The sequence below is a fragment of the Macaca fascicularis genome, chromosome 2 (genome assembly GCF_037993035.2).
Source record: "Macaca fascicularis isolate 582-1 chromosome 2, T2T-MFA8v1.1".
Taxonomy (NCBI): Eukaryota; Metazoa; Chordata; class Mammalia; order Primates; family Cercopithecidae; genus Macaca; species Macaca fascicularis.
Genome location: NC_088376.1, coordinates 140,233,687 through 140,250,132, shown reverse-complemented (window position 1 = coordinate 140,250,132; position 16,446 = coordinate 140,233,687).

Genomic DNA, 16,446 nt, shown 5'->3' with positions numbered 1-16,446 from the left:
TGTGCTAGTTGGGGCCCTAAGTGGAAAGAAAATAGGTGAATTCAAGATCACTAAAACCAATTAAAGTTTTAAGAGAGAGAGTATGGTAAATATTACAAGAGACTAAATAAGAAGAATATTGTGGTATTTTTCATTGATTACCAGTAGATTATTGGATATTGGTGGCCTTAGCAAGAGCAGTTATATTGAATTTGTTGGGGTGGAAGTCAGGTTTTTAGTGCCTTAATGAGAGAGTACAGAGGTGGTAAAGCCTGAACATATAGGCAATTCTTTCAAAAAATTTGGATTTCCAAGGAAGAGAGATTGTTTGATAATTGGATAGTCAAACCTAGTAACGTTTTTGTTTTTAATTTCTTTTGTTGATTTTGTGTTTAAATATGCCTTCAACATCTAACAAAAGTATTAACTTACTTTGTTCATGTATGATTTCATTTTTAATAATTAACTTCTAAATCTATCTGCAATATGTTTTTGTATGTGGTAGTATATGCTGTAGACTGAATGTTTATGTCTCCTCCAAATTCAGTTGTTAAATTCTAATACTCGATATGATGGTATATGAAGGTGGGGGTCTGTGCGAGTTGATTAGATCATGAGGATGGAGCTCTCAGGAATGGGATTAGTGTCCTTATAGAAGAAACCCTTGACAGCTCCTTTGTCCCTTCTGCCATAAAAGGATATGGCTAAGAAACAGCTGTATATGAACCAGGAAATAGGCCTTCATCAGACACCAAATCTACCAGTGCTTTGATCTAGGACTTTGCAGACTTCAGAGCTGTGAGAAATGAATTTCTGTTGTTTATAAGCTACCCACTCTATGGTATTTTCATTATAGCAGCCCAAACAAAGACATTTTAAGTCCATAATTTGAACTATTTATAAACAGCCAGTTGTGGCAATAATCCATTTTTTCCCCTACTGAGTTGTAATGTAACTTTTATCTCATAATCCATTTTTATTTTGGGGGTGGGAGGCATTTCTCAGATTTTTTTATTCCCCTAATCTTACTCTCCGAGTCAATACCAACCTAACTGAATTAAACTCTACTATTTGTTGATGGCTTTTAATCAGAAACTCCAAGACAAAGCTAAGGAATGCATTTTTTGCTTAGATCTTTGAATTCTGTTTAAATCCGTTTGCATGGGTTAGAAACATTCATTATCTGAAAGTTGAATACCCATTTTTAGTCCTGGCTTTCTACAATTTTTCTGTCATCATTTTCAGTTCTTTATCCTTTTTATCTGTTCTGGAAAAGGATCTCACAGTCTTCTTCCAATGATTATATTTTCTGCAATGTCAGTTCAACTCATTACTGCCAACAGTTTTGCCAATCCTTATTTAGTTTTCTTATCTCGCCCAGCAAAGTATACCTCTAAATTGTGACTGCACGTCACCTATAGTCTTTTGTTTTGTTATTCCATAATCGTTAAAGTCTATTTAGAACATAAAGCTAATTTTTGACATTTTATCTTCCTTTATGAAATGCTTTTAGAATATATTTTTATGTATATTATGAATACAAAATTAACATTCTTAATGGCACAAAATCTTGAATTGCCTTTTTTCCTCTTTATACTGTGTTTAACTTTGAGCAAAAGGTTGTTTATCTTACTCTGTTTTACTTAGAAATGGGACTGTGGATTCCTTGTTGTTACACCCCACATGGCTGCTGCTCAATTTTCCTTTCAAATGGAAGCCATCATGGTTTTGTAGAACCTCTAGTTGAATAGCAGGTATTCAATCATTGTTTATCAAATATGGCTGTCTTTTATAGCCATATTTGGTTCTGTCTTGAGGAGGATACATCTGATGTTACCTGATTATAGGACAATTCAGAAGTCACTTTATTCCTTGTTAATTTGAAGATGTGCTAGTTTTTGTTTTGTTAAATGAGTGGAAGGAAAAGGAAAACTTCCCCGGATTCCCTACTCTCTGTTTGCTCCTCTCTTGCTTCCTTCCTACCACCAGGTCCTCATCCTAGAACACAATGTACACCACCCCTGCCTGTCTTCCACTCCCTCTGCCATTTTGTATCCATGGATATTGAAGGGGTATAGGAAGAAAGGTTTCAAGGTGAGAGACTCAGTAGTAAAGTAGCCTTAATTGCTGAAAATGTAGGTGGCTTATGCCTGTAATCTCAACCCTTTGGGAGGCCAAGGCAGATGAATCACTTGAGATCAGGAGTTTGAGAGCAACCTGGCCAACCTGAAGAAACCTCATCTCTACTAAAAATACAGAAATTGCCTGTAGTCCCACCTACTTGGGAGGCTGAGGCAGGAGAATCACTTGAACCTGGGAGGTGGAGGTTGCAGTGAGCCGAGATGGCGCCACTGCACTCCATCCTGGGCAAAGAGTGAGACTCCATCTAAAAAAAAAATATATATATATTAGCTGATATAAAGAGTTAGGAAGAGAGACAAGAGGAAGGTGGATGGTGAAGATCAGCTTTCAAGTAGGTGAAAGTTATTCATTTTTGAGACTTTGGAAATCTCCCTGTAACTTTTGGAAAAAGGACTTTGGAAATCTCCCTGTAACTTTTGTTATGGAAATGCTATATGGCCCTATTTCCATTTACGATAGAGAAAATTCCTTCCAATTTCTGTCTGAATTTTGTGCTTATAAAGTTTATGTCTCCTTAGATTGGCAGTTGGTGGTTAATTTGATGTTTCATGCATACCACACAACTGTCTCAAAACTGTCAATAATTCATCCATTGCTTAATGAATAGAATACGGTAAGCCCTTGCCCCCACAGCCTTCTATGACATTGCCTCCACCTACCATCTTATCTCTTTGAAAATCCCTTCATGTGTCCTATTCTACTGCCAAATTGCTTTCACCTTTTTATATGTATCCTTTCACTCCCTGCCTCCATTCCTTTTTGCATCTCATTCCCTCCATTTGTTGCAATTGTGCCCATCTTTGAAGGGAACTCTCTCTTCACTGGCCAACTTCACATGGCTGCCACATGATCGTTGATGTGAATGTCAGGTGTTTATATGCACTTTTGTTTTTCTTCTGAGACAGAATCTCGCTCTGTCACCCAGGCTGTAGTGCAGTGGCACTGCAACCTTGACCTCCCTGGCTCAAGCAGTCTTCCCGCCTCAGCCTCCCAGGTAGCTGAGGCTACAGTAGTATGCCACCATTCCAGGCTGATTCTTTACTTTTTTATAGAGGCGAGGTCTCTCTGTGTTGCTCAGTCTGGTCTCAAACTCTTGGGCTCAAGCAATCTTCTCGCGTTAGCCTCCCAAAGTGCTGAGATCAGCACTGTGTCTTGCCCACAGATTGTTTGTTAACCATGACCTGTACACTGTGTTAGATTCTACTTCTGAAATCTATGTAAATCTATGTTCTTAGGCCGCAAATATTTTTAACATTTAAAATGTGTGAAATAATAGTAATAACTAGATTAGTACAAACAGTAACAACAATAGTCACAATCATTCTAATCAGTAGAAGAGTCAGACTTGAACCTCATCTCTGTTCACTGGGCTGGTGCCCCAGCAGTTTCCTTTAACAGGTACGGCTGGTATTATTTTTCCTTTACAGGTGTGTCAACCACAGAATGGTTGCTTTTTAATAGGCAGCTTGCAGCATATCTTCTCTGTATTTTATTCTTCTCTTAACTGCTACTGCTTCTACAAAAGCAGCAGATGTACTGCAGCTGTTCTTTTGTACAAGGAAGTGGATGAGTTTCCCTTGTAGTCTTTATTGCAAGCATATATGTGCTTTGCCCAGCAACTTTATTGGTTTATTTGTTTCCTTCTCTGGGCTTCTTTTCCTTTTTCAGTGTTTTTTTTTTCTCTCTCTCTGTACATGTATGTCCAGTCATTTCCATTTATCTCATTATCAAAGAACTTTGCTACATAAATAGCCATTTATGACACATTCTGATCTCATGTCCCCCATCTATTACCAAGAGAAGTAATGCTTCAAGTTGGTCCCAAGCTTCCAGTTGCTCTGCAAGTCTGGTAATCATCTAAATGACAGCAGTGACATTTGGAAGTACAGAATTTCCTTGACTGGTTTATAAACTCATATTTTTTCATTTGTTGACATCTAGTAGCTTGGCAATAAAGTGTTTCTTGAAGCCTTGGTGAAGCCCGATTTGGGATACAAAACCAACTCAACATCAAGAGTTTCACTGAAGAAGAGGCAGTAAACCAGTTTAATGGAAATTGAAGGTGTGAGAGCAGGTGTGAGAGCAGGAAAAGTTAGACCTGGGTCTAAGTGTCATGATTCTGATATAACAGTTTAGATCTCAGCTTCTCTATATACTAGATATGTGATTTTAGGCAATCACTCTAAAATCTTAACCACTCTGAAATTTATTTTCCTCATTGCTAATGGAAGTTTAATAAGCTAATGGAATATAAAGGACTTAGAATCATGTTTGAATTAAAGTTGATATTATTATTACCGCCCCATATCTGCCACTGTATTTTTATGTGACTCTATATATGTTATTATACATTAATTGACTTTGTAGGGCCTTTGTTTCCTTCTCTATAAAATTAAGGAATTTGTCAGGTAAGTTTTAAGGCTCATTTTACTTTTTAAACTTTATTTTTTCAATTGGTAGAATAATGATTGGTTTGTTCTCATTCTGCTATGATTGTAAGTCTAACGAATCTTAAATCTTCAGGCCATAGCTGCAACAGTTCAATATCAGTTCTATACCAGACAGGTAATTGAAATGTGGCCTGGCAGACGTTCACAACATCATCTCTCTTGGCCTGTTAGTCAGTCAATGGAAAAGTGGTCCTATTCTCTAGATTTGGGAAAGCCTGACATAAATCATTAAGACAAGCAGAGTTGCAGGCAACTGACTGATTTTATGTATTATTTCCATAGTCAACTATAATAATGGCTTATTGTATATAAATGTCATTTAGTAACAAGTCCTTGAGGAAGGCACTGTTCTACCCACAGTGTATCTCTGGCTTACAGCTTAGTTTGATAGAACATTAAGGCAGAGCTCAGAAGTGAGTAAGAGCATGGCAAGCTTCACTGTGGTTGTATCCTAACGTGAAAATCTACTAATTTTTCATCTCCCTGGGACACTTAACCTAGTTTCTGATTTATCTTCTCATGCTGGGTAGAAAAAAGTTTTTAGGGTCTTTCAAATGATAAAACCCATAAAAATTCTGGGAGATATATGGAAAGGTGAATAGGAAACATAGTTGTGTGACCTTTGGAAAGTAGCTAAACTAACATGGGTTTGTTTCTCCATCCATAAAAATAAGGGGTGGATCCAGATGACCAGTTTCTGAGGCAGAACTTCTATCTCTAAAAAGTTCTTAAGCTCATGATTTTAAGCATTAAAATCATGGGTTAGTGTGTCAAAGATGGAGGTTTCTGTATCCCAAGTTCATTAATTCTGATTAGGTTAAACAAGAGTAAGACTTGAAAATATACATTTTAACATGTACTCAGGTGATTCCATTGCCAATACTTATGGCTTATGCTTTGGGAACCATTACAAAGTCTCCCCCATTTCAATAAGTTGATGATATATTGACATTGTTTGATTTATAACTTTTATGATTATGGATGAAACAACTATTAGTGATTCATGCTAAAATTACAATAATAATTACATTGATATACTTATTATTTAAAATGGATTGGATGACAAAAGACTTACAATTTACCTCTGCTTTCATGAAGTTCACGCATCCTAAGAATTGATAGGATACTATTTCCCTGAAAAGACAGGACTTCGGAAGGACTTTTTTGTAAAATAATATCATATTTTTCCTCTCTAAGAAGCCTCTCAGTGCAGTTCATATTTCTCCCAGGTAAATTGCTCATAAATCCACATCCAGGAAAAACTTGTGAAAACAGAAACACATTCCTGGAGGAATTTTTGTTTTTTAAAAAATATATCTTAGAAGATTAATTGTTTTTGAAAATCATTTGATATAACCATATAGAGAAAACTATCTAGTTAACTTTGGGCATTATAGTATTCTCTTTTTTTTCAGTCTGTATACAATAGAGTAGTGGTTAAGGGTGGAGAAGTTGGACTCAGATAAATTTCGGTCAAATTTTTGCTCTACCACTTAGCAGCTGTTTATCATTGGAAAGTTATATGGTCTTTCTAAGCTTCAGTTTGTAAAAAGGGGGTAAAACTGTGCCTAACTCAGGGTTGTTTTGGAAGTTAAATGAGGTAATGTATCTGTATTGCTGCACAATGCCTTACATATGAGTGCTTAAAAATGATTAATTTTGAGTATTTTTATGGACAGGAAAGTAAACCTTATATATACTCTTTATATTTTATGTTTACATTTCTATATCTTTACAGAAGAAAAAACTTTATATTTGCATAAACCTGTATTATGACCTGCAAATTGCTTTAGTATATGAAGTCTCACTTGATGTACACAATGAAATTATGACATAGGCAGGCCAGGTATTACTTCACTTGGGCTACTTACAATTCAGGATTAAAGTGTGTATTACATGTGCAAATGATAACACTAGGATGATAACTTGAGTTTTTTAATGCCTATTTCAAACATCCAGTTATTCAGAAAATATTTATTGAATATACACTCTATTCAAAGGTTTATGATAGAAGTTGGAGATGTGAACAGCCCTACCTTCAAGGAGCTAGCAATGAAGCTTTCCTCTGAAGGAAATGAGACTTCATATATGGGATTTAAGACTCAGGACTGCAATAATGACTATAATGATGATAATCATCATGATGCTGGCGCAATAACCACCCATTATGGGTCACCTAAATGTGCATTAGGAATTGTCACAGAATAGTGCTTTTTTTCCTTTTTTCTAATTTTACCTAGAAAGAGAGAGGGACATAAAGATTATGTAGTAAACAGTATATACATATTACAGCTAGCAGTTTAAACAGAGCACTGTAGACTGGCTGAATCCAAATCCTGTGGTCTTAACTACTACTTTTTATTGCCTTTCAGGGCCACGCAAAAGCTTGCTGTAGCTGTAGCATTTTATCAACATGTCAGTCTTCATTCCTCCACTGTTGATAGACTGTCATAGTGAATCTGGATTTTCAAAATTACTTAATTTAACGTCACTTGTTCAGACTTTTCTGTGTGTGTTTCTGAACTAACTGGAGTGGTACCATGATGGTTCATCTTGGAAGTGGAAGGAATCACAAAAGCAGCTTTCACTTCTCTCTTTCAGAGCTACCTGGCCACTGCTAGGACCATATGGTGTCCCTGTGTGAAAGAGAAAAAAAGATGCCTTCTTTGCATGACCCACCTGAATCCCAACAGGGGTGGGACTAACTTGAAAACTTCCTAGTGCAGACCGATGTAGCACTCACCAACCTGAGTTTTGGATTGGGGAGTTGAACTCAGCTTGGATTTAAGTCCCTATTTACAGTCTTGGGCTGGCGCCTCATTCAGGATACAACCTGTACAACTGTACCCTGCACCCCTTTGGGGCTGTAGCATTTAGCATCTCTGCCCCTCCATTTCCCCCTCAAGGTCTTATACTTGAAGTTATCTGACAAAGTTCTACAAACAAAAAACCACATAGAAAATAGTGTATTGGATATTATATATATATACACACACACATATATATATGTATGTTTAACTTAGATCCCTCTATGTGGACATCCACACATAGATGACAACAATATACATGAAAACTGAAACTATCCTGGACATAATTTATCTTTGTCAACTGTTAATGGACATGGCCTTTATTTGAAAGCAATTTAATTAATGAGATTAGTGCCCCTGAAATTCTTCACTGATGAAATAAAGGAATCCATATACACTGATGTCTTACAAGGATGTTTCCCCCAGTTTAATATATTTTTCAAATACCAGTCATTGATCATTCACTCATCACAATTAAAAGAATAAATCCTAAAATTAGCTGTGAATTTCAGGAGAAACAAAAGCAAACATATTTGATGGTGATTTAGAGTTAAATCATATCGAGGTTTGTGTTCCAAGAGATTTGTTTGTCAAACAGGAAAAATAAAAAATACAACTTACTTTGATGCTGCTCAAAAGCCCGAGGCAGTTTCTACCCCATTTGTATTTCTGGATTTTTTTCAGCCCCATCTGTTTATTTTATATTGAGCAATCGTAGCAAAACAGAAAGCCAGCTTTTGAGGATCTAAAAGCAGGTGGGATTTGGAGATAATTTGAAAGGCATAATGACAAATTCTCAGAATAGAGGATCTCATAGTGGCTGATACTATTGTTATTTGGCATTTTATATTTCCTTTAAGTTTGTGTATTTGTATGAGGGAAAATTTACTTGTAGCCCGAACATCTGAGATGTTTAGAAATCTTACGAATTGAGACACTTAATTAAAAAAAAAATTTTTTTTAACTGTGAGACATGATTTTGGGTTTTTAAAGACAAGGGGAGGGGGCTCAGCTTTCTCAGATTACTCTAATGAATTCCCAGATTATAACAAAACCCAGGAGATCTACTTTAAACTTTCTTCCTTAAATATCTACACATTTGATTCTGATGTAGTGCATCTTAAGAGATTAGATAGTACAGAATTTTATTTAAGTACTAACTTTATTCCAGAACAGGAAAAGTAGTAATATTTAGAATATCATGTATTTAAAAGGAGACATATTTTCCAAAAAAGAAGAAAAAAGATGGCAACATTACCTTGCCTTTCATTTGACCTTTTGTGTAATGGCAACATTTTGATATAAACTCATTCTTGCCAAAGAGTCTGAACAAATGTCTGTGGTTTTCCTGGAATTCTGCCAAAGAGCAGTGCAGTTTTTTATGACTTGCCTCAACACACAGGGACAATGGTGACTACCATGGAAAACTTACACACCCCTTTCATTATAGGTGAACAGAGTGACTTCTGCTCATCCACAGGGTGAAGACTACCAGTGACAATGAGTCCAGTTTCTAATTAGGCACACATCATCATCTCCAGTTTCTATGTTCTGTGCTCATAGAGGGCTGTTCAGGCTGTTAGTTTGCTCTGGATGAGGGCTGGTATTGGGCATCCTGCTAATGGTTAGCACACAAAACACTTTCTGCCTTCCAAGGAAGGGTGTCTCCAAGGTGACCAGAAAGACATGCATAGATGGATACATAGCTGCATTTTTAACTCACTGACAAACTTTAGTCAGTCAGATAAGGTTAGACTACAATGCAGTAACAACGATTCCCAAATCTTAGTCACTTAATACAATCAGGGTTTTACATAAACTCTAATTTCAGTGCCTATGGGGGCAGCACTTCCATATCTTACAGCTCTGCCATCTGAAATGGATTGTAACGATACCACTAGAAAAAGAGGAACTCACTGTCCCAGCCCAGACATGAAACATGTATTTTCTGTCAGTATCCATTGGCAAAGCTACATCCATGTTTCCAGCATACAGGCAAGGAAGGCTGGAAATGTAGGGAGGTGTATGGAATAGTTGGGGGGCGCTAAATATTCTTTAACAACTACTCTGTAAAAATCTGAGGTCTTTGACTAAAACAGATAAAGATTTTTAAAAAAGAGAAAAAACTTTGGCTTTGCATCTCACCTGAGGTTAGGCTTGGAAGCTGTTTTCTTCTGGTGAAATCTTTAAAAATGTAAGGATAGATAGAATTTATTGAGCTTATTTCTCTACTTTGAGCAGAGCAATCAGTCATTAATTTACTTTAGCCATCTGATTCAAATGAATCTGTTAACTTATACTAATACCCACAGTTCCAATGGAATAGCATTAGGAGCTTAAGCTCTAGGGACAAACGGCTTAGCTTCAAAACGTCTCTTTACTTGTTAGCTGCTCCTTGGGCAAGCTGTATCATCTCTCTGAGACCAAGTTTCCACACCTGTGAAAAACAAGAAATGGTCCTAATAAGAGATCAGCTAAGTGGGCTAACATAAGAAGCAGTGCATAGTGCAGCATTTGATACATAGTCAATACTCCATAATGCATAGATATTTCAGATACAAACAGTTGAGACACTCATGTATTTGTTTTTATGGGGTTTCTTGGGATCTTGTGTCAGTTCATGAGTCATGACAAATAGCAATAGTTGTTGTGGGTAGACTCTTCATAAGTTTGTACTCTATGCATTTGTAGCCAGAGAGAGAGTACTGAAATAAATGAAGAATCATAGAGGGGCTCCACAAAGAAACTTGTTAAATCCCTGAAGATCCAAAGTTAAGAACTACATCTCAAAACCTCATCATATCCTCAAAACTGCTAACTCATGCTTGGCAACAAACTTTTCTTAATTGAGTTTTTAATGCATGAATGACTTAGGTAGTATCTTTAAAAATAATGTCTGTTATTGTGTTTGAGAGGCAGCCCACAAGATCTAAATTGATTACTTTTCTTGTGCTATAGCCACACTGAACCCTGAACCAAAATCCATGCCTCTTAATGCTGTAAACTTTCTCTACATGTTTTTACGTTAACCACCAAACCTCACAAAACGACTATTACATTTTTTTTTGCCAAATAATTAGCTACTCTTTCCAAACAATATTTTCTAAAGTTGTTATATTTAATACTTTTTATTTCTTTTTATTTGACTTTCACCTTGGAAGCTTTCAATGGGAAAGAGTGTATCAACTCCAAACTACTAATTCCGATATAATCCCAATTGCATTAAAATGACTGAGATTTATTTGTGAATGGCTGAGATATTAGATTGGCAATAAGCTATAGAATTTGAGTACCTCCGTTTTGTGTATCTTGATTATATCTAATGAGATATTTTCTGGAACAAAGGAGCTTCATGCATTGTGTTTACGATTCTACATCAAAACCACATTGTGTCGGCCAAAAGGGTTCTTCTCATTAATTGGATGATTGCGAGTGTAGTAATCAGTGAAAAGGTTTAAAAAGGCACCAGAAGTCAGTTTCTCTTGTGTCACTGGGGGCTAGAATTTGAGTTTCATTTATTCATTTATTTATGTGAGAAGAGTTGATACCAATTAAACAAAAATAAGTCCAAATGCTAAGAATATACCCTGTAATGCAAAAATAAATTAGCATTTATATTCTTTAAAAACATTCACAAATGAGTGCATTCCACTCTAACTAATGGCACTTATATTAATATTTATGGGCTGTGGGATATCATTGTCCATTAAGTAGCTCTTTATTTTAGAGTATGCATAAGAAATGACACGGAAGAAACTTTCTCCAAACTGCAGAATAAGTTAACACAGTCTAGGTTTGAAAATAAATGGTGTAGAGGGTTAAAGTCTTAATTATATAAGAATTTCACATGATACATAAACAGCTGTTACATATTAATCTAGAGGAACTCAGGAAGCAAGAAATCATTGGGGATCAAATAAAGGGCAAAATTTTCAACAAACAAAGTGTCAGAAGAGCCTGGTATGAAATTGAAGCAAAAAGCTGGCATCTGCCAAGGTAAGAATCTTGATTAAAGTTGCTCAAATTGTAAAGTTGTTACAGTCTGGAAAATCAGCTCCCAGCAGCAGACTGCTGAGGATGTTTAACAGGTGGACTGGTTGGATTCTGTAAAGCTCTTAACTATACTGAGGATGGAAAAAAAAGTTCAATATTTTAATGATGAATTAACTTCATATACCCTTTGGAGACTGCTCCCTAATGTGTCTTGAAAATAAAAATGTTTATCATGTCAAAGACTGATAGAAGCTACAGACTTGGGAAGCCTCCTGCAATTGGAATTCTTATTGGACTACCTAGCTATCATATAGAAGTTGTCATACAGAGGTCATGGACAAGATAGAGCAGGGGCCCTGGCATGGTGTGAGGGTTTGCTGTGACCAGAGACTGGCATGAGCAGTGAGTCAGAAAGGCAGATAAATAAAACAAAGTTAAGGAATATGCAATTATAATTCAGAGAAGTCAGTACTAAACACTAGCAAAACAGTATCCTTGAAACCAAGCCTCTGTTTGATCCAACCAAATGTTTCAGATAGAAATGCATGAACCATCCTGAGCAACACTGAGGCAAGAGCAGATAAGTGATTGCACCTAAGTAGGAAAAGCAACTCGAGGTAGACCAGGTAGATCTTGATGATAGATTGAATGACATAGCACCCAGGGTTGTCTGTTGTCTCACCTGTGGAAGCCCAGAACTGTGTTTTTTTTCATTTCCATGGCCACCTCTCACTTTAATGTGATATATTTTTAATATTATTTCAGTTTCATTTTCTGTGACGTGAATTGAGACTGTCAGGTTTTATTCAAGACTTTAATTCCAGAAGAGAAATATGATCAAACTTACTGTACTTCCTTTAGTCTGTTCACTACTTTCTTGTCTCACTAGGCTGCATTGATACTGGGAAAATGAGGGCTTTATAGCCAATTGTTGTGAGTTTGAAACTTGACATCACCTTCCTTTCTCAATGTTAGTAAGAAATTTGAATGCTCAGAGAAGTTTAACTTCCCTGAGTTCCAAATCCCTCTTACCTGAAATGTGAACAAAAGATGTATCCCCAGCATTAAGAGTTACATGATAATGGCTGGACATGTTGGATCATGCCTGTAATCCCAGGACTTTGGGAGGCCAAGGCAGGTGGATCACCTGAGGTCAGGAGTTCGAGACCAGCCTGGCCAGCATGGCGAAACCCTGTTTCTATTAAAAACACACACACCAAATTAGGCCAGGCATATTGGCTCACCCCTGTAATGCCAGCACTTCTGGAGGCTGAGCCCGGTGGATCACCTGCAGTCGAGTTCGAGACCAGCCTGGCCAACATGGTGAAACCCCATCTCTATTAAAAATACAAAAATTAGCCAGGGGTGGTAGTGTGTAGTGGTACACACCTGTAGTCCCAACTACTCGGGATGCTGAGGCATGAGAATCGCTTGAACCTGGGAGGTGGAGGTTGCAGTGAGCCAAGATGGTGTCACTGCACTCCAACCTGGGCGACAAAGCAAAAGTGTGTCTCCAAAAAGAAAACAAAAATAGCGTTATATGACAATGTATGAAAAGTACCATTCAATGGAAGATACAACATATGAACAGCTTAATTATAATTATTGTTTCCATCTTCTGAATCCTCTCTTAATTACTGCAAAAAAGAGAATACAGCATCATACCCACAGAAGTAACAGTTGGGAGGAACTGATAGTGACCTCCTTGTTTAGATTGAACATGTACTCTCCAGATTGCCAGTCACTATGCAATTTTGTTTATTCATTTACATTGTGTCTTAGTACATTTATGTTGCTATAAAGGAATAGCCGAGGCTAGGTGATTTATAAAGAAAAGAGGTTTATTTGGCTCATGGTTCTGCACACTGTACAAGAAGCATGGTGCCAGTTTCTGCTTCAGGAAGCTTCCACCCATGGCAGAAGGCAAAGGGGAGACGGCATGTAGAGATCACATGGCCAGAGAAGAAACAAAAGAGAGGGAAAGAAGATGCCAGGCCCTTTTTAAATGATCAGTTCTTGTGGGGATTAATAGAGTGAGAATTTACCATCACTGTGAAGACAGTACCAAGTCATTTATAAGGAATCCATCCCCATGACCCAAATGCCTCCCATTAGGCCCCTGCTCCAGCACTGGGAATTAAATTTCAACATGACACTTGGCAGGGCCAAGCAGACTATATCCAAACCGTAGCACATTACCTGCCTGTTTTTTATAGGCAAATGAATGGGTCTCTCTTACGTGAAGTCACATATAAGTGTTTGTCGGGACCTCAGATTTTACAAAATTCACATGTATAAAAATGAAGTGACCTGGCAAAATTCCTTGAACATAGCATTTGACAATTGAATGATCCTTGTATTTTTATTTATTTATTTTTTGAGACAGGGTCTCACTCTGTTACCCAAGCTGGAGTGCAGTGGCATGATCATGGCTCACTGCAGCCTCAACCTCCCAGGCTCAAGTGATCCTCTCACATCAGCCTCCCTAGTAGCTAGGACTACAGGCATGCAACTGGAGAGGCATTAACCACACCCAGCTAATTTAAAAAATTTTGTTGTTGTTGTAGAGATGGGGTCTCACTACGTTGCCCAGGCTAGTCTCAAACTCCTGGACTCAAGTGATCCTCCAACCTCAGCCTCCAAATGTGTTGAGATCATAGGCATGAGCCACCATGCCCAGCCCTAGTATCTTTGTGCTAAAGCCTCAATACCTAACAATCATTTTCCACCCATTTTCATTCTGATATTAAATCATTTTTCCTATGTTGACATTTTCACGTAGAATTTGGAGTAGGACGAAACTTTAAGACTTCCCATGACATACCAGTTACTTGTCAAATGATAAAACTGAGTCCTATAAAAGGAAAGATATTAGTGTGATAACATGGTGGCAGAACCAGGAACGAAACCTGGGCCACTTTATTTACTGTTTAAAGCTTTTCCCACTTCATTTCTAGTTTTATCCTGAATGAGTTTACGCATAAAGCACTTAGTACTGTGCTTGGCACAGAGTCAATATTCAATGAAAATTAGGTATCAGAATTATTTTTATCTCTTTCCTTTATTCATACTGTTTTCTGTGCCTACACTATTCTATTCTTTTTAATTAATCATGGACTGACCTGCACTTCAAACTTGGTACTCATTTATTGTTGCCACATATGCAATACTGGCTCTTTCTCCTATGAAATCCAACAGGGCTTACTTTCCCTATCACTGGCTAACAATCTATTGCCTGGTGTTGTTACTGAGTTTCTTTTTATATTTCCTCCCCCCTGAAAAATCCATTCCATCTGGAGATAGGGGGATCTTTACATTGTGCATATACTGCAGTGTGATCAATATTTTACTGGTGGATTGAGAGACATGGACACATGCTCTTCGAGATTTCTAAGTGACACATCCGTAAAACTGGTGCCAACTTGGTACACCCATATCCTGTGTCATCTATAGTTGAGAACACCAGAGCACCACAGCAATCTTATGACAAACAAAAATTTAAGTTAGCTGGATAGAAAATACTTTTATCTGTTCTAGAACGACTAAGCTTGAAATTTATAAGTACAGTGCCTATGCAATCCCTTAATGAAGAGAATATGAATACTTTGCTCCAGTCATAGCATTTCAGAAACTAGATGATCCATTACAGTGACAAATAAACGCACACTGGCTACACATCTGTCGATGATTAGAAAATGGGTCATATTGCTAATGTAGAAGGTGAGTGTGAGAACCAGAAGTAGAAATTGTTAAGGAATAATTTATAAACAAGTGCTTACTTATTCAGCAGTGCATGCCTAAAGTGGTTTCTCTTATTTTTACCTCAATGATGAGAGCTCTCCCCAAAATGGACTTGCCACATTTAGGGTAAAGACATACACTTTGATTAAACTGCATGCAAATCCGTTAATCATGAATAATAATGCATCCTTGAGATGCAACCATAGTTTTGCAACACAGAGTTCTTTTTCTTTGTGCTTTAACAATTCTAACCTGCAGCAAATGTGAATTTTAATACTTTTAATACAGCAGGTATATGTGTCATAATGGGGCATATAATGTGATACCATCAAAATGGAACCAATGGTTGTCAAGAACGTTAGAGCTCAAAAAGGCCTTGGTCTGAGTAGAAACGAATAGGACTGTGTTATAAGAACTTCAACACTCAAAAAAAAAAAAAAAAAAAAAAAAAACAAACAAAAAAAAAAACCACAAATCACTTTAGAAGTTAGCTCAATGTGAAACTGTTTCTGATTTCTTTCCTCCTCCTTCTGTTCTAGGCTTCCATTTGACTTATGAATCTGAGCAAGATCAAGGTAACTTTGGATTAATGGAAAATGTGGCAGCAGATTGCAGAGTGCTTTCCTCTGAGTGTTAAGACTTGCAGTGTGTTTTAAGTAGAAAGCAAGATCAAGCTCCTAAGTGTAACTGATAAACTTATACAGTAAATCAGTGAGTAAGAGTGAATGATACACCAGGTAAATCTTGAGAATAAGTCACATCTCTGACATGAACAAAATTACTTTAAGTCTTATAGCATACTTCAAATCTTTCTGATATTAGTTACCCAAGAGATTGTGAACCAAGTGTCATTTTTAAAGTACAGTAGCTGCTAGATTTTTCCCTCTCATTTAATCTTATATAATATTCCTTATTGGATTTCCCCAAATGCTGTTTTAATCACAGTAGAATACTGGCAGAAGGATACCATAAAGTTTACATTATCTTTTGAAAAGTATATAAGTTGCTTCCTATGTAAAATAAACATTGATACACTCATTACACACCTGTGTCTGTTAAGTGAATCTAAAATTAGTGTTGAGACAGAAGGATTAATGCTAAGACTGGGAAGTCTTTACAAATATTCAACCCTCAGGTATTGAGAATCTACCATGCTGTATGACACACTATAAAAAGTCTTTATTCACTTTAGTTGTGTGGTGAACATTCATTGAGACTCTATTACGTGCAAGACAGTGTGGGTGTGGCTGGACATACAGAAGAACTTGTCCCTACACTCCAAGCATTGTGGTCTTAATGGGAGGTAACACATAACAGAGGTTATTGGCATCCCC